Source organism: Magnolia sinica, chromosome 5 (assembly GCF_029962835.1).
Source record: "Magnolia sinica isolate HGM2019 chromosome 5, MsV1, whole genome shotgun sequence".
Taxonomy (NCBI): domain Eukaryota; kingdom Viridiplantae; phylum Streptophyta; class Magnoliopsida; order Magnoliales; family Magnoliaceae; genus Magnolia; species Magnolia sinica.
Genome location: NC_080577.1, coordinates 30,858,482 through 30,879,212, shown reverse-complemented (window position 1 = coordinate 30,879,212; position 20,731 = coordinate 30,858,482). Strand labels below are relative to the sequence as shown.

General features: G+C 36.7%; 1 non-coding gene across 1 annotated transcript; it reads right to left on the bottom strand.

Moving 5' to 3' along the window:
• Positions 1 to 19,291: 19,291 nt before the first annotated feature.
• Positions 19,292 to 19,398, bottom strand: LOC131247563 (small nucleolar RNA R71). Its single transcript, XR_009171843.1, has one exon. It is a non-coding gene; the product is annotated as a small nucleolar RNA R71 (small nucleolar RNA).
• Positions 19,399 to 20,731: the final 1,333 nt, after the last annotated feature.

Here is a 20,731-nt window from a genome sequence, read left to right as displayed (position 1 = left end):
GACACTTACTATTTTTGGCCGAAAACCTTGCGCACTAGTAGACATCACGACCGTCTATAAATAGTAAGTTTACTATTTATAGTAAGTCGCGGATTCTAAGAGTTTGAGTTGTAGTTTGCTTCTAATTTCTTTCCCATTGCTTGGTAGCCCTATTTAAAGGGTTGTGAACTCATTTTTATTCATCAATTAATCAATTTTGAATTTATTAGAATTTATTTCTATTTTCTGCTTTCTTTCCTCGTGCTTTCTTTCCTCGTGAGGAGTCCAGAGAAGCTCCGTGGATTCGGAGTAGTTATCCTCATCACGTTCATCCCGGCGTCATGAACGGTCGGGAATACTAATATCTTTGATGACTGGATGATTATTATGAGGTGTACGTCAACCAAGATCAATTGATGTATCAACCAATTGAAGACCACTTGATAGCAGTAAAGAGCATTCTTAGATAGAACGAGCTACTGAAGCCAACCAACCCCGCTACGCCGGGTTGCGCAGCCCGGAATTGCGAAAAACCCCTGGATTGACGGTCGTTTCCCTGTTTTAATTTCGTTTTTACTATAAATAGTAAGTTTTAGTTCGATTATAACTCTTCATCCGTCGGGCTTTAGGAGTTGCGCCCAACGTGAAAAGAGCTTAGAATAATTAGGAGAACGGTTTGGTGAAGCCAAATAGGACACTTACTATTTTTGGCCGAAAACCTTGCGCACTAGTAGACATCACGACCGTCTATAAATAGTAAGTTTACTATTTATAGTAAGTCGCGGATTCTAAGAGTTTGAGTTGTAGTTTGCTTCTAATTTCTTTCCCATTGCTTGGTAGCCCTATTTAAAGGGTTGTGAACTCATTTTTATTCATCAATTAATCAATTTTGAATTTATTAGAATTTATTTCTATTTTCTGCTTTCTTTCCTCGTGGATTCGAGAAGTCTCTGTGAGGAGTCCAGAGAAGCTCCGTGGATTCGGAGTAGTTATCCTCATCACGTTCATTCCTGCGTCAATTGGTATCAAAGCGAGGATTCCCCTCGGGCCGATGGCAAACAACGAAGGTATGAATCAAAATCCTGTGGACGGTGATCCAGGGATTCGTTATCTTTCGGAAAGAATGGAAGCTTTCCACCGGGAGAGTCAGTTGACCATGCAAGGGCTGCAGGAAACTCTCGACCGTCTTGTGGATGTGATATTTCCGCCTCGAGCCCTAGGCGGTGCTCTAGCACCTTTGGTTGCTTTCCCATCCATGGTTGCTGTATGACACAACCCCGATTTTCGTAAATCACTACCAGTGGCAAACTGTAGGGCTACACCAGATTATTCAAGTTCTAGCAACGAGGACCTTAATGAGGGTTTTGCCCGACGACCAATCCATGAAGGTGATCATCTAGATCGTGCTGAAAGAGACTATCGAGGTAAGGCTGAACTTTCTAGTTTTAACAGTTTATTACGTATGAAAGATTTTCTTGATTAGCTAGCTGAAGTAGAGAGATATTTTGATTACATGGACGTGTTAGATCATAAAAGGGTAAAATTGGTAGCGTTTAAATTAAAATCTGGTGCTTCTGCATGGTGGGAACAATTACAACTCTCACGAGCTCGCCAGAACAAGGCGCCTATCTCATCATGGCCACGGATGAGACGTCTTCTTCGATCTCGATTTCTCCCCAGTGATTATGAGCAGATATTATTCCAAGAATATCAAAATTGCAGAAGGAAATCGAATCCACGATTATATCAAGAATTTCAACGTGGCTACACGAAACGATCTCGAATCGAGTCACGAGAAGGTGGCGCGATTTATAGGTGGGTTGCGGCCAACAATTCAAGACCAATTCAGATGTACCCAGTCGGGACCGTAGATGAAACAGTTCAATTGGCGGGTAGGGCAGAAACACAACTTGCAAGAGCTCCTGCTCGTCCATATCCTTCAACTCGACCCCCCATGACGGGTCCCACGCAGGATCCAGTGCTGCCACGAGGAAAAGACCCAGTACCTCAACTTCCTACAACCGCAAACCGTGATACGGGGAGCGGCTCATCCAGGCCTCAACGTGCAGCACCCACAACAGCGGGCCCGAGTAGGATTCCAAATCATTATGTTCGGCTAAGGTCGAATAATTGTTACCACTGTGGCCAGTCAAGCCACTTATCAAATACTTGTCCTCAACATCCCGCAGCACATTTGACTATAAACGAAAGGGGCACTGAAGATGAGGCTGTAGAAGAAGACCATAGCTTTGATGAACATGAACAAACCACTGAAGAAATAGCAGGTGGTGATGAAGTGACGGGTGAGGATCGTGGCGAATTTCTAGTTGTGAGGCGATTACTGTATGCCCCACGAAAGGAATTACATCCACAACGACACAATATATTTCGTACTCGGTGCACCGTCAACGGAAAGGTCTGTGATGTGATCATAGACAGTGGTAGTAGCAAGAACATCGTCTCAAGAGTGATGATTGACAAGTTACAGCTACCAATGACGAAACATCCTTTCCTGTACTCAATTGGCTGGATAAAAAAGGTGAATGAGACCAAGGTAACTGAACAATGCACTATCTCGTTTTCAATTGGCAAAAATTATAAGGATCAAATACTTTGTGACGTGGTCGATATGGAAGCTTGTCATATGTTACTCAGTTGACCCTGTCAGTCGGATCGTGATGCGACCCATCGGGGACAAGATAATGTCTACGTATTCATCAAGGATAGTCGAAAAATAATCCTTGTCCCTATGGCACCAGCGAACCACCCTGAAGCCTCTAAAGTGGAGGGGAGTTCCCTCTTAACCATTCGGGATTTCATGGAGGAATCTAAGGAAACCAGCGAGCGATACGCCGTAGTGGTGAAGGGCGAGAAAGAGGAACCCTCAAACATCCCTCCAAGTTTAACACTGTTGCTAAACGAATTCAAAGAAGTCTAGCCTGAAGATTTACCTGATGGATTGTCCCCCATAAGGGACATCCAACATCACATAGACTTCGTCCCTTGGGCTAGCCTGCCCAATCGCCCTCATTATCGGATGAGTCCGAAGGAGTGTGAGATACTTCAAGGGCAAGTGAAGGAATTGATTTGTAAGGGTCTCTTGAGAGAGAGCATGAGCCCATGTGTCGTACCAGCATTATTAACATCAAAAAAAGATGGAAGCTGGCGCATGTGTGTCGACAGCCGAGCAATCAACAAAATTACCATCAAATATCGGTTTCCAATACCACGGTTGGACGACATGCTCGATATGTTAGAAGGTGTCAAAGTATTCTCTAAACTAGATCTAAGGAGCGGGTACCATCAGATTCGTATTCGACCCGGTGATGAGTGGAAAACGACGTTTAAGACCAAGGAATGGTTATATGAGTGGTTGCTCATGCCCTTCGGTCTTTCGAACATACCAAGTACTTTTATGCGTTTGATGAATCAAGTTCTAAAACCGTTCACTGGCCGATTTGTGGTAGTATATTTTGATGACATATTGATATATAGCCAGGATGAGGCGGAGCACAAGAAACATCTCAGGCAGGTGCTACAGGTCCTACAACTTAACAAGCTGTACCTCAACTTGAAGAAGTGTAGTTTTTTAACTGACAACCTATTGTTTCTAGGATTTGTTGTAACGTCCATAGGCATTCGTGTGGACGATGAAAAGGTGCGAGCTATTAGGGAATGGCCGATCCCGACAAACATTCATGAGGTGAGGAGTTTTCACGGGTTGGCGACTTTCTATCGTCGATTTGTGCGAGATTTTAGCACCATAGTCGCGCCTATAACAGATTGCATGAAAAAAGGACCGTTCCAGTGGACCGATAAAGCTGATAAGAGTTTTCATGAGATCAAGCATCGTTTGTCTACAACACCGGTCTTGGTGCTTCCTAATTTCGACAAATTGTTTGCGGTTGAGTGTGACGCTTCATACGTCGGAATTGGAGGAGTATTATCACAGGAAGGCAGGCCGGTAGCCTTCTACAGCGAGAAGCTCAGCGAAGCCCGAAAGAAGTGGTCGACTTATGAGCTTGAGTTGTACGCAGTTGTTCAGGCGCTGCGACATTGGCGGCATTATCTGATTCAAAGAGAGTTTGTTTTGTACACTGACCATCAAGCATTAAAGTTTATTAATAGTCAGACTAACGTGAATCGTGTGCATGCTAGATGGGTTGCGTTTTTACAGGAATTCACGTTCGTTCTGAAGCACAAGTCAGGGCAGCAGAACAAGGTGGCTGATGCACTTAGCCGTCGTGCATCACTACTAGTAACAATGAGCAACGAGGTAGTCGGCTTCGACTGTCTCAAGGAGCTGTATGCCGAGGATGAGGACTTCAAAGATTCTTGGATGAAGTGTCAAGAAGGTCACTCCAGTGACCTTCATATACAGGACGATTTTCTCTTCAAAGGGAATCGATTGTGCATCCCCCAAAGTTCTCTGAGGGAGCAGATTATTCAGGAGCTACATGGAGGTGGCCTCGGTGGACACCTGGGGCGAGACAAGACGCGAGCTCTTGTGGAAGAGCGGTATTACTGGCCGCAGTTAGTACGCGATGTGGGAAAAGCCGTACAACGTTGTCATGTTTGTCAGACCTCCAAGGGGCAATCTCAGAATACGGGCCTCTACACCCCGCTACCAGTGCCTAACGGCCCTTGGGAGGATTTATCAATGGACTTCGTACTTGGTCTCCCACGAACACAACGTGGCATGGATTCGGTGTTCGTGGTGGTAGATCGTTTCTCTAAGATGGCGCACTTTATCCCATGCAAGAAGACCCTCGATGCAACACACGTGGCGAATTTATTTTTCAGGGAGGTCGTACGGCTACACGGGGTCCCCAAGACCATTACTTCCGATCGTGACACGAAGTTCATTAGCCACTTTTGGCGGACTTTATGGAATCGATTCGATACACGACTTCAATTCAGCAGTGCTTACCACCCACAGACTGATGCAGACCGAAGTTGTGAATCGCACATTGGGAAACATCCTTCGCTGTATTTCAGGAGAAAAACCGAAGCAGTGGGATTTGGCCTTGTCTCAAGCAGAGTTTGCATTCAACAACATGGTGAACCGCTCAACAGGGAGATCACCATTCCAGATTATATACGGACGAGTGCCTCGCCAAACACTTGACTTGGTCCCTCTGCCCAAGCATCCAGGCACGAGCATTGCAGCAGAACATATGGCAGACAAAATCATGGGCATCCATGCAGAAGTGCAGACCAAGCTACATGCCTCGAATGAGAAGTACAAGGAACAAGCGGACAAGCATCGGCGACAAAAAGTGTTCGAGGTGGGCGACCGCGTTATGGTCCATCTGCGCAAAGAGAGATTTCCGACCGGGACGTACAACAAGTTGAAAAATAAGAAAATTGGACCTGTCCCAATCATCCGAAAGATTAATGATAACGCTTATATTGTTGATCTTCCAGATGACATGGCAATCTCACAGACTTTCAATGTCGCGGACCTGACCGAGTATCATGAGCCAGAGCATGACGAGAACTCGAGGACGAGTTCTTTTGAAGTGGAGGAGACTGATGTAGAGTGGGTCGCAGAAAATTACATGGCCAAGATGGATCAGAAAAGGCCCGGTCGACGACAGAAGTGATCCGGACCATCGGACCTTAAATCAGGCGTATCTCGCAATCCGGAATGAGTTAGCTGACGTAAAATATATGATTTTGGGGTAGAACGAGCTACTTTAGCCAACCAACCCGCTACGCCGGGTTGCGCAGCCCGGAATTGCGAAAAACCCCTGGATTGACGGTCGTTTCCCTGTTTTAATTTCGTTTTTACTATAAATAGTAAGTTTTAGTTCGATTATAACTCTTCATCCGTCGGGCTTTAGGAGTTGCGCCCAACGTGAAAAGAGCTTAGAATAATTAGGAGAACGGTTTGGTGAAGCCAAATAGGACACTTACTATTTTTGGCCGAAAACCTTGCGCACTAGTAGACATCACGACCGTCTATAAATAGTAAGTTTACTATTTATAGTAAGTCGCGGATTCTAAGAGTTTGAGTTGTAGTTTGCTTCTAATTTCTTTCCCATTGCTTGGTAGCCCTATTTAAAGGGTTGTGAACTCGTTTTTATTCATCAATTAATCAATTTTGAATTTATTAGAATTTATTTCTATTTTCTGCTTTCTTTCCTCGTGGATTCGAGAAGTCTCTGTGAGGAGTCCAGAGAAGCTCCGTGGATTCGGAGTAGTTATCCTCATCACGTTCATCCCTGCGTCAGTGTTCAGGCTTGTATCATCTTTGATGGGCTGGGACATGTTTGTTTTTGCCAGTTACTGGCTCACTGGGCTCAGGCTTAGGATTTACTTTTTGGGCCGGGTTGGAGAGACTATCGTCCAGCTCGGGTGGGCACGGAGGGTTGACCACCCTACAGATCCCACGGTCTTTGATTCTGGCCCACCATATGAGAATCCTGAACAGGTTTCCCTATACAGTTTCCATCTAACTAAGAAAAATGAAAGACATTAAACTGCTAGAATCAATCAATCTAGGGAAACTTTTCTCCATGGGCCATCCATGGCTATTCCCATCATATCAACCGTTTAGATCATTGACCACTGAGCCCGCGAGTTATATAAACTGAAAACTTGGGTGGTATGGTACACCTATACATCTTTTCGGTCCACTTATGTTTCTAGTCCAATAAGTGGATTTGGCTGAAATTATCAATGGGTCGGGATCTGGACCTGGTTTTTTAAGGGGGTCTAATATCAGCATTACCAAAATGAACCCAACCTGTAGTATAAGTGTAATAACCCAGAATTTTGGTACACGTGCGTACACATACATATATGTACAATTGCCTTCATTGGAGTATACACACAGAGACCCATGCATACATCCACGTACCCATGCACACATGCATCTATCGGCTCATGTAAATTGTGACCGTTGATATGCGTGATCGTTTTGCTTAGTGCAAACTATTAATTAATGTCATTAATGATTACATGATTTTGGTAGAATATATATAAGTTTATTTATAATGCACTCTCTCAACTCATATACTTAAGATCACGTGTTTAATTATTAACTAATCCAAATCTAGACAACATCAACTATTGATTGTGCACTGAGATTAATCTGATCTTAACCATTAGATTGTTGTTAAAAAATAAAATTTAAATTTAAAAAAACAACCCATTTTTTTGTGGGAACCAACTCCACCGTCCGCTTGTGTGTGGCCCACATGAGTTTCGGATCAGCCTCATTTTTTTGCCTTATATGTTCTCTTGTCCAGGCTGAGATGATGGACGGAGTAGATTTAAATTGTTGTTAGTGGGACCCATCATATCTTAAAAATAAAATAAAATAAAATAAAAGTTATATCTTCCGCACGACTAAACCACTTTCTCCACTTTCTTTCCTTTTTGTACGGTAATGGCCGAACCTCTCACTAAATAAAACCGTCCCATAATTCACATTCCTCCATTCCATTACGCATCCATTTATAAAAAAAAAAAGAGAGAAAGAATCGAATGAATCAATCAAATTAAAAAAAAATTGAGTGAAGGAGAGAAAGAGCTCTGTAAATCAAGAGAGAGAGATTAAAGCGGGGCCGGATTATCAGACTTTAAGTAGGTGATATTAACATGAAATTTATCATTTTCAGTTATTATTATATTTATTTAATCCAAATTTTCGTAGAATTATTATTGTTAGTTATTTTTTTTTATGTAGGGAATCTACTCATTTAGGAATTTCTATTTTATTCTTTTTTTAAATATTTAATACTGAAATAATTTATAAATAAATAAAATAAAATAAATTTACAGAATAAAATAAATAGTTTATTTAAGATTAATTTATTAATTCTTAAATGTTTTGTTAAAAAAATTAAATTAATTTTCAAATAAATTATAATATCCTACAATATTTTACAGTACAAATAGAATATATAATTAATTATTTAAAGTATTAATGATTCATTATGTAGAATTGTGAATATAAGTGATGTAAGATTGATAAGTATATATAAGCAAATATGATTATAAAAATAAAATAAAAATATATAATAATAATAACAAATTATAAATTATATAATTGTAATATGTAATCAGTATTAATATGATATATAATAAGAAATATAATAAAATAAAATAAAATAAAAAGGTTTATAAAATCATTAAGGTATAGTAAAATATAAATATTATGTTTCATAATAATATAGTAGTAATACAATATAATTGTAGGTTATAAAAAAAAAATGACAAAATATATAACATAATTAAAATAAACATGTGTAAGATAATATTATATTACATAATTAATACATAAGTATTTAATATTATTTATATGATTATGTTATAAGTAAAAAAAGTTTTATCTGATAATATATAAAAGTTATAATAAATATAATTTATTATTTCAAAAAAAATTATATAAATGATGACATTAACAATTTAACATAAAAGTAATATAATAATTATATTAAATGTATCAAACAAAAGTAAATTTATTAATTTAGATAGTCAATTATAAAACAAGGTTAATCATACTGACATAATATTGTAATAAATAATTTATATAATAATAATAGTATTCAAAGTCCAAATTAATATCTTTCTTAACCTTATTCAATTTAGATTTAAAAATAAATAATAATAAAATTCTGAATTTAGATTTAAATAGTTAGATAAAAATAATAATAATAACAATAAAATTTAAATTATTAATAATAATTTAATTACATTATTAATATTATATTATATAAATCAGTGTGATAATTTTTGTTTTGTAAAGATTAAAATCCAAATTTTAATTCTAAAATTTGAAGAGTTAATTAAATTAAATTTAAATGAACTTAAGTTTAAGAAATTTTTTAAAATTTTGGAATTGAAACTAAATTGATTAGATTTCTATATTTCGGAATTCTAGTGATTAATGTGTATTTAAAACTTTATTAAATTAAAATTTTAATAAAATATAATATTAGATTTTTAAACTTCAAAAAAAAATTGTTTTCCTTATAGTTCAAAATTTTTGTTTAAATTAAAATTTAAATAATTTATCGATTAAACCTAAATATACATTCTCAATGAATTATCAAAAAGAAATTAAAATTTGTTATAAAATAATCAAGTTATTTCAATGTGTGTGTGTGTGTGTGTGTGTGTGTGTGTGTGTGTGTGTGTGTGTGTGTGTGTATTTTAAGTTGATGTGATAAATAAAATAAAAATTTTACTTTGAGAATTTAGTGAATAAAAATAATAAATATTTTTATGCTAATATTTAACATTATTTAAGTGAAAAAAATTAATTTAATTAAAGTTAGAATTTAAATAAAATTTCTTGTACATTATTTCATTGTAATTCCTAAATTAAATAATAGTAAAAATAATATTTTATTTAAGTATTTGAATTATTAAAATTTTAACAAAATGATATCTAGAATTATTAATTTGAAATAAAAATTTATATTATTGATATTTTTGATTTTAAAACAGTGATTCATTTTACATACCATACAGTAGAAAATCTTGATTGGAAACAGCCATGGTTAAATAGACTAACCTGAAATTCAAACCATTCATTAAATAGACCACTTAGGTGTTATTTTCTTTTGGTAGATGGTGTCCTGAAACTCAACTTCTCATGCATCCAGCGAGTGTAAACAGCAAGTTAATGCTATATGTTGCGTCAGTGGGAGACACTCGTTAAGAGCGTAAGCGTGGGTCAGGTCTAGCATGCGACGCTAAGTAGGTCGTGGGCGTATGGTTTAGTCCAGAAATCGACGGTCCAAATATCAGGTGGGTGATTCTCCTCCATTTATGAACTTTCTGATTTTATGTATTTTAGAAAATTTATTTATTTGACATAATGACTTTAAATTAATATTGTCAAATTCCTTTATACCTAATATCCACTTTTCTAAATTTTAGCATTTACTGAATCTGATTAACTTGTAGAGTTAGATTTTAATCTAACTTTTATTTCTGAAATTTGGTGTTAAGATTTAGACCTTAAATCTGTGTTAAAGTAATTGATTTAAATTAATTGGTTTAAAATAATATTAATTAATTTGATTCTAAATTTTGGTTTTCTTTTTTTAAAAAAAAGGGCAAAGAAAATAGCTTGATGTTTCAGTAAATTTCAGGAATTGAATTTTTACGGCATCGAATTTCTGCACATTTGTATAGAACTTGCATTGTTGTATCGGGATTTAAATAATTAAATTATTTCGCTACTGATTTTGGAATAATTCATGACATGCATTCATCTATACTGATTACGGAATTATGGAAAAAAAAATGAGGAAATGATTGTAGTATTAGCAAGTAGGGCAATCGTGTCCCTTGAGTAAAAGACCCTAAAGCCAGCAAGTAGGGCAATCGTGTCCCTTGGGTGAGAGACCCTAAAGCTAGCAAGTAGGGCAATCATGTCCCTTGGGTGAAAGACCCTAGAACCCGTTGGATCCTTCGGAGTCTCCTTTGTGTACGGCGTATGAGTATAATTGTGTGCGTGGACATACGTCAGAGGTACAATTGGAGCAGTAGTCTGACCAGCTAACATATAATTGGGTTCCTCACCACGAGGTACCAGTGTGTGGGCGTTAATGTAATGTAACCATACACCTAAGTACGGTGTTGTAAGATGTGATGATTATTTAATTTTATTATTGAATTCATGATAGTGTAGCATTCAGTACATCTTTATGATTCCAACATCGCATTCATGTCATATTTAATATTTAATATTTTGATTTATGTTTTGAATTTCAAGAAAATAATTTTATTATTTATTTGTTTAATATAAATCGAGAAATTTCAGATTTGGTTGGATAAGATCCCACGAGCGGTTGTGCTCATACCCAAAATAACAGTGTTTCAGGGCATCAGAGTTTAGTCAAGGGCAAAGTGGAGTGAAGATTCAATCATCAATTTACTTATCTTTTATTTGTACCGATGGAAAAAAAAAGATGTATAATAAGAATTTAGAAGTGAGTTTAGGCTGTAATAGTTAAAGGTTGTATTTGATGAACATTGTTATTGTAATGAGATTAATTAAGTGTAGTTGTGAATGTTTAATATTAAATCATGACCTGGGATTCGGACTTGGGTCTGGCCAACTCGAGTCTCGAATTTCGGGGCGTGACAATAAGACTAGTTTATCGGAGATAATTATTTTATACATGGGTTTATTGTTAAATTCTCTCAATTTTATCTCATATCCATGGGATTTAGAATTAACCATTCTCCCTCGACTCTCATTATCTTTTAAATCTTGATACAACTAACATATTTGTAATATATTTTTTTGAAAACCCAGCTATAACTTTTACGCCCGACCCATAACCCCATACCCAGGCCTTGATATAAATGCAGGCCATGATATAAATGGATTGGGTTTGGAACCTCTTTACCTATACTTAACCCATTAAATTGATGTGTCAGTTATTATTATTATTATTTGTATTCGACCAGAACCTGACCTAAATAGAGTTGGGTCTAGGTCAATAATCTTAAATGGGTCGAACATAGTTCCCCCCCAACCTCGTGCTGTACCACTTGCGCTTTAGCTTTAAAAGCAAGGGGAAATTCAGTCACCACGCTAAGGCTTGGTTTAACTACCGTCTTACTTCGTCGCTAGTGGAAATTGTCCATCGGGCGTAGCTTTTATCGAAATCATGGCAGTTAAAGTGGGGGGATTTAGCGATGGACCAAAATCCATTGCTAAAATGAGATTTATGACAGATTTTGGTCCGTTGCTAAGTACTGCCAAAAAACCCAACTCAGAACATTTAGAGACGGATTTTATTGGCTTGGTCCGTCATAAATTGACTTTTGCCATCACTGCACGGTTGTTTTTTTTTTTTTTGTAAAATATGGTGGAATTTTGTGTTTTATTGTAGTCTAAGAAGTGTTTTTTAGTATAATTTCAGTGGTTTAATAGTATTTATTTGTATCTAATACTATTTTTGCATCAATTGATTGAATGCATCGATTTATTATTATTATTTTATTATTTTGTTTTTATATCAATTAAGTGGAAATTTTTTATTTTTTATTTTGCTTTAAAACTGATATTTTAATGTTAGCAATATCACATTAAAAATCCCAGTACATCCTTCGTATTTTATTAAAAATCAAGATTTTTGGAAATGAAGTTTGAAAAAAATTGAGATTTTGATATATAATTGATGTTTTGAAAAAGAAAATTGAGAATTAAAAATAAAATTATGATTTTGAAAAAAATAATTGATAAGTATAGAAAAACAATTAACAATGTTTGGGAAAAATTGATATTTAAAAAATAAACTGTGATTTAATAAAAATATAGATTTTGAAAAAATAAATTAAGAACTTTGAATAAAATTATATTTTGGAAAAAAATTATAATTTGAAAAACAAAATTGAAAAGATTAAAAAAATTGTGAAAAATTTTACAACTTTGAAAAAAAAAATTTTGAAAAAGAAATTGAGAATTGGTATTTAAAAAAAATAAAAATTGAAAAGTACGATAACAAAAGTGAGATTTTGAAAAAAAAAAAAAAAAAAGACAAAAGAATTTGAATAAATAATTGACAAGTTTGAAAAAAAAAAACATTTTGAAAAAGCAAATGGAGAAGTCCGAAAGAAGAAATTTTGAAAAAAGAAAAAAAGAGACAAAAAGTCGAGATTTTGACAAAAAACTAACATTTTGAAAAGGAAAATTGAGAAGTTAAAACAAAATTGTGATTTTGAAAAAAAAATGTTTGAGAAAAATTGAGAATAAAAAAATTAAAATTAAATTTTTTTTTTTTTTTTTAAAAAACACCCAGATTTTGACAAGTAGAAAAAAAATGGTTCATTTGAAAAATAAATAAATTTGCATCTTGAAATTTTTGAGAAGTTTGAATAAATTGTTAAGTTTGAAGGGAAAAAAAAACGATTTTGGGAAAAAAAAAAAGAAGAGATTTTGAAAAAAAAAAAAAATCAGAATTTGTATTTCGAAAAAAAAAATGAAAAGTTTGATAACAAAAATGAGATTTTGTTAAAATTTTTGAAAAAAAAAATTGAAGATTAAAAAAATGGACATTTTGACATAAAATGGACAATTTGAAAAAGAAAATTAAGTAAAAAAAAATTGATAATGATTAAAAAAGAGATTTTAAAAAACTAAGATTTTGAAAAAAAAAAAATTAACATTTTGAAAATGAGATTTTATGTTTTTTTTTTTTTTTTAAAAAAATGTGATTTTGAAAAAAAAAAAAAAGGTTCAAAAGTTTGGAAAAAAATGACTGTTTGAGAAATTTATAGATTTTAAAAAATTTCGGGATAAAAAAATGAGATTCTGAAAAGAAATTGAAATTCTTTTTTTAAAATGTGATTTTGAAAATCAAAGTTATAAAGTTTGAAAAAAAAATTAACGATGTTTGAGAAAATTGAGATTTTGAAAAGAATTGAGATTATAAAAAAAACTAAGATGTTGAAAAACAGATATTATAGCCCAATTATAATAGAAGTGTAATTACAAGAATAAATTATAATGATGAGATTGATAAAATTTTATGATTAGGACATCCTAAAGTTGATTTGAACGGCCATATATGTTTGGAATGTGCTAATTACGATAGAGAACAAAAATGAGCCCAATCTAACATGAAACCAATATGATCCATCCAAAACACTTTTTAAATGGGTTTGATTAGTTTGTCTAGATATAAACAGATTTTAGGAACAAATGAATGGGATTGATATACGTAAAATACATCAATTTGGCTCACATGGTTATTTATCGTTATTTCTATTAGTATAGCCCTCTTGTGATTTGGAGCTTCGCAAATTTTGGGATCACTTCCTAAAATAAGATGATAAAAACATATGGACGATGTGGATTTACAAAAAAATACATCAAGGTGGGCCCTACATTGTTACGTAACACCTACTGAGGGAGGGTGGATTAGGTGCGACCTCGACCTCACCCAACAAAGTGTGGTCCTGACCGTGGCACCCACCTTGATGATGTGTTGTATATCCACGCGGTCTATCTGTTTCTCTAGCCCATTTTTGGGTGGGGTATCAAAAATTATGCAGATTTTTTTTTTGAAGGAAACTTTTTCTTTTTTCCATTTCAAATGATCAAAAGATCAGCTTTACAATGCTTCGAGAAGACCAGAATGAAAAAAACTGGTCAGCCTATCGTAAGGGACAAGAAAATTGAACAAAACCAAAACACTAAACAAAATCTACATGCTTCTGATAGACCCCAGGCCCACTTTGTCCAAAAAGATAAGACCTCTGATGCGTGGAGAGATGTTCACTACTCTGCACAAGAAGAAAGGGGATTGGGAAACGCTGCTCATCCTAGCGAAGGCATCTGCCGGGGCGTTGCCTTCCCTCAAGGTGTGGGAAAATTCCACTTAGGCAGAGGAAACCATCCCAAGAATTCTGGCGAACCAAGAAAACCATTTCCAACCTGGAGGTGCAGAGCCCGTGAGGAGGCTCATGACCAATTCCGAGTCAGATTCGATAACGATCTGTTTAAACCCCCTGCTAAGGCCTAAATGCAAACCATCATTGATGGCCATGAGCTCTGCATGGGTATTAGAACCAATCCTGCATCCCTCTGCAAAAGCAAAAAGAAATTCTCCAGCGCTACCTCTGCAGATACCCCCACCACGTGCCCTGCATGGGTTCCCAAGAGAGATGATCCATCAACGTTGATCTTCACCGAACCTGTAGGAGGACGATTCCATTTTACAACCACGCTTCTGGGACTGGAAGGGGTCGAGAACAGTAGCGGATTTTGCTCTGGCTGACGCGCAAACCGCTGATGAAGGGGACGACCTGATTGCACCGTGGACTTATCGCCTATAAAACTAATCCACCAGTTAATGCGAGCCATCAGACTGCGGTTGGAGGTCTTCGTGTCAGCGAACATTGCGACATTCCTTATTTTGCAAACCTCCCAGAGAAGTACGCACAATGCCAGCATGTGAGCGACCGAGGAGGTCCTGGCAGATGCCAAGACTGCCCACCATTGGGCCAGACGTTGCTCAACTGATGAGGCTACCTAGATGGAGATACCGAGGAAGACCCGATGCAATTCCATGCCGTGCTTGCCAACTCACTGTCCAGGAACAAGTGGGCGATGGATTCTCTGTGTCTGTCCGGCCTGTCTGATGTCGAATTGCCGTTACAACACACGCATCTGGGGGCCATCTGAATTCCTTTTGATTGGATCTCAACCTTGACTGGGACTGCCCGCATCAAAATTGTGCAGATTTAAATCTTAGGTGGACCACACCACTCGAAAGAGTGGTAATATAGTGCCTCGCCATTAAAAATTATAAAGAGCCCATCGTAAGGTTTTAGTAGTGTTTATTTGCAATCCAACTTGTTGATAATGTAAAGAAGATCTGGATGAAGGGAAATTACAAAGATCAAATTGATCTAAAAATTTGTGGCCTTCAAAAGGTTTTTAATGGTTATTCATCACTGTTTTGATTGGTATGGCCCACCTGAGATTTGGATCTTCTTATGATTCGGAATCACATCCTAAAATATCATTGAAAAACATATGGATGGTGTCAATATATAGAAAATATATCAAGGTGGGCCCTACACGGTTAGGGTAACACCCATGAAGGAGTTACCTAAATAGGGAAATGGTACTATAAGGTTGCCCTCATGGGAACTTCCCGTAAGGTCGAGCTGTGTGGGCCCCACCTTGATGTGTGTAGAACATCAACACATTGCATTTAATGTCTCCCCTTTAGGTCATGGGATATCCAAAAAATCACCTGTATACGAAGCTCAGGTGGGCCATAGCATCTAAAACTATGTGAAGACATCCCTAAAATATATAAAAGCACTTGGTGGGGCCCCATGAGTTTTAGATGCGGTTGAAACTTGGTTTGACCCCTCATCTAAGTGGGACACAAATAATGAATGGCCTAGATCTTCAAATATGATACAAAAACATTAGAACCTGTAATTGTTTACGCATACACACATGTTGACTTATACGAAAAATGATGGCCCAAGTATAATGAAGTGTAAATGCAAGAATAATGTTGACGGTCAAATATTGCATACTAGACCCCAATTATTAGTTGGTTTTAAACACATGATAATGTTTAACGTGCTATTTTATTCATGTTTGTGTTGCAAGGTGAATTTAGAAGCTTGGACTAAAAAGAGTGCTAAAAGCATAAATTTAATACTTAAAAATCACCAAGGCAAGGGACGGATCTTAGGAGACCGAGATTGAAGAATTCACATGGCAAAGATCTGAGAAAATCAAGTGATTGAAGATAAAGAAGCCTGAAAAGCGTCTTGAATGCAAAATCATAGGGTTCCCACCATCCGTTTGGCTCGAAACTTTATATTAGGCCTGAGGATCATAAAGTAACCATACATATAAAATTTCAACCGTTGAAAGTAGTCCAATAGACAAGATCAACCATAAATCACTGATTTGGGGCCCACCTGATATCTAGATATGCTTTAATTTTGGTCTCAACCCCTCAAATTAGATGGCAAAACAGATGGATAGAACGGATTTCTCGAAACATCAAGGTGGGACCCACTTTGCATGGTGTGCGTGTGCACAACACATGTGCATTGGAGGTGCACCGGATCATGGGAGTTGGTCAGCGTGTGCTGACCCGACTCCCAGCGTTCCTTTTACGTAAGAAACGGACATCCGTTCGCTATGATTTGTAGTGGGCCACCACTATCATCCCAATGGATGATCTGAACCATCCATTCGATCTAGGGGGCGCCAACCATACCCATGGAGCCCAAAGGCTACCATGCACGCACACACAGATAGATCGCATTCAAATGCAGGATGAACGACAGCATGCTTTGATACAATGGGCCACACCAAACTCGAGAAAAAGTACCCATTCTCGACTGGTTTTTCGAGAAGAATTCAATGAACGGGGTGGATTCCTCTAAAAACATCACTGTGGGACCCACCGAGCATCCTAACGCAGGTCCCTTGCGTTAGTTAAGCACGTGCGACATTCGGCCTCAGTGGGCCATTCTACGATCATGAACACGACCGGATCTGTGATCCGGACCGTCCAAATCACTTCCAGGGGGCAACCGACCATCACCAAGGACGCTGAACGGATCAGATCTTGAAAACAAATTGGCTATTTATGCCGAACGCGGGTCGAGTGCGGTTTCGCTGCGCAGTCCTTTTTGCTGCGAAAGTTCTCTACGCACCACACCTCCGCCTCATGTAAGCTATAAAAAGAGAGGAGAACGAGTAAGAGAGATCATCCTTAGATGTGAAGAAGCAAGGAGTGAGAGAGAGAGAGAGAGAGAGAGAGAGAGAGAGAGAGAGAGAGAGAGAGAGAGAGAGAGAGAGAGAGAGAGAGAGAAGCGTGGGACGGACGGCCTTTGGCTAATATTTTCTTCTCTCCTTTTCCTTTCATTGTTTTGTTTATGTCTTTCCTTTAAGAGATTTTAGTCATCATGATTATGATAGGCTAAACCTCTTAGCTAGGGCTAAGAGGTGAAGCTTGTAGCATGATGGGGTATTTTCTATGCTTGGATTTATGTTAAGTTGAACTCTCTTTGATTTTTGTTGATTAAAAGGAATATTCATAGTTTTTAATGGTTTGTTGTGACTTAAATTACAATAGATCTGCGATAGCTTTGAGTATGTTTTGTTCATTATAGGGATTGTGAACTTGGGAACCCTGTTGTTCACCATCATCCCATGGGTATGGTTAGATGATGGAACCCTTCCTAACGTTCATAACTCTCTTAGATTGGTTACGGATTGGTTAAAATTTGTTGTTTACTTTGTCTCATGGGCATGGTTATGTGATGGAATCAATGCTAGTTCTCATACCTCTCATCTATTGAAAACTAGATCAAAGGAAGTTCATATTTGATTTTTAATGAATTATCTTCCAACTGGATGAAGATGGGACTATGATTCCATCTATGTTTATGAATCAAGCATAGATCTCCCTGATCTCTACAAGTGCATCCTTAGAAACCCTAATTTCCTACCTTTGAATTTTACAAGCTTTAGTTTAATAATTCATCATTATTCTCTTAAATTCACGTGATTTAGATTACATCTTCTTCTAGTTCTAGTTCTTGTTACTTTCAGAATACGTACAAGGTTCAGTCCCTATGAATTTGACCTCGGTCTTACCGAGATTATTACTACATCGTAACCTTACACTTGGGGTTGTGAACAAGTTTTTAGCGCCGTTACCAGGGATTGACGGTTGCATTTTTCTGAGATTAGCTAGTTTTAGAATTAGGTTAAGATTAGGGTTTTCTAATTTTAGGTCTAGGGTTTTTGTTTGATTTTTAGAAACTAACCTAACTTTCTTGTTTTGTAGGACCCAGATCTAGATTTTCTAAATTAGTAATCTCTTTCTAATTTTTCTACTTTTTTTTTTCTATTTTTAGGATTAGGGTTTTATTTTTTATTTTTAGAAACTTTCTAATTCTAGGATTTCTTTTATTTTTAAATTCTAACTTACTTTCTAATTCTAGGTTTAGAACCTTCCTTTAGAAACTTTCTATTTTCTATTTTTAGAAATTTTCCTTTTTAAGAACTAGTTTACTTTCTATTTTTATTTTTAGGAACTTTCTATTTTTAGAAACTAACTTGTTTTGTTTTGTTTTGCAGGTTTTTAATTTAGGAAATTCTAACTTGGTAACCTCTCTCCAACTCTTTTTCTTTCTATTTCTAGATTTCTATTTCCTTTCTTCCCCTTTTAGGTTTAGGTTAGAATTTGAGATTGAGGGCTGCAAGTGTTTCATGCTCAAGTGGGTCCATGACAACACTCGATGTCTCTTGACTGAAGGAGGATTGGTTGAGGGGTTAACTATCCATCACAGGATTAGACACCACTCGAGATCCCCAAAGTTAATTGAGGATATGACTGCAAATCAACTAGCCAATCAACCAGACAGACAACCTCAACCTAGAGTTGGGGAAGTCCAGGATGAGAATGAGGTGCATCAAACACCCCTGCCTCGTACCTTACAAGATTATTTACAACCGGTGGGGGTGAGCACGCCCTCATACATAGTTTTTCTAGAGAATATGGGACACATGGATATCAATCCAGAGGTGATCCAACTCCTTCTTAAATTTCATAGGCATGAGTAAGAAAATCCATATTTACACTTGAAAAAGTTTGATGATATCATAGTCACTCTATATTTTCCTAACGTGTCTGATGACACGGTCAGGCTGAAACTCTATCCATTTTCTTTGAAAGAAAAAGCTAAGACGTGGTTGCATTCACTACGTCCTCAATCTATTGGCACATGGAATGACATGATAAGGGAGTTCATAAAGAAAATTTTTCCACATCATAAAACGAACACCCTTAGAAAGTCAATCATGAACTTCGCCCAAAAGAAGGATGAAACATTCTTCTAATGTTGGGAGCAGTTCAAGGATCTTGTCAATTCATGCCCACAACACGGTTTTGAAACGTGGCGCATTACACACTTTTATTTATGATGGTCTGACATCTTCCATGCGCCAATTAGTTAAGACAATATGCAATGGGGAATTCATGAATAAAAATGTTAATAATGTGTAGGACTACTTGGATAAACTTACTGAAAATGCATAATCATGGGACACATACCCAAAATCAAGCACCATGTCTAAGCCAACTCAATCCAAGGAAAGGGGTGGAATGTACCTCCTGAAAGAGGACGATGATATCAATGCTAAAATGGCTTATCTCACCAGAAAACTCGAGGCCATGGAATTAAAGAAGGATAAGGGTAAGGAAATTGTTTGCGGTATTTGTGGTTGTAAATTCACACTACTAAAAATTGCCCAACTATATATTCGCCTTTCAAGAGGTACTGAATGAGCAATCTAATGCTGTAAGTAATTACCAAAGACCTTTCAGTGGGCCCACCTCTAATACATACAATCTCAATTGGAGAAATCATCCAAATTTCAGTTGGAAGAATGGACAAATGGCTACCCCTTAAGGTTTCTTCAATCAAATTCTAAATCAAGGGAAACCTCAAGAAGAACCGGTTCAAAATTCCATATAAATTCAAGAGCTTACTCAAGCAATACGAGAACTTACAAAATTTATGCAAAAGATGTATTCACCTGTTACAGTTATAGAAAAGGGGATGCTTCCTGCTCAACCTCTCTCCAATCCTAAACTGTAATATGAGATAAGTGATCCTCTTTAAATCAGATGGAGCAAGTTAAATCTATCACCACTCTTAGGAGTGGAAAAACCATCGACAAAACTATTCCGGTTAGGGCTGAAAAGCTTAAGGAACCGGAAGAGGACAACAATGATAGTTCTAGCCATGCCCCACAGGAATTAGAATCAGAACCTCAAGGGAAGCCAGTTGCTCCAATTTTCTAATGGTTGGTTGGACCAAAATCTCTCTCTAACTCTCAGGATATTTTAGAGGTGTTGAAATAAGTGAAGGTCAATATTCCTCTACTGGATGCAGTAAAACAAATGCCTTCATATGCTAAATTCTTGAAAGACTTGTGCACGACCAAAAGATGACAAAATATTTAAAAGAAAATCTTCTTAACTGAGAAAGTGAGTACCATCCTAAAATAAGATATGCCATAGAAATTCAAAGATCCTGGTAGCTCAACTATACTGTGTGTAATCGGGAGCTACCGAATTGAACACGCACTTCTTAACTTAGGAGCGAGGGTAAAGCTGATTCCCTATTCGGTGTACAAACAGTTAGGTTTGGGTGAATTAAAACCCACCTTAGCCACATTACAACTTGTTGATCGCTCAATTCGTGTACCGAGAGGGAT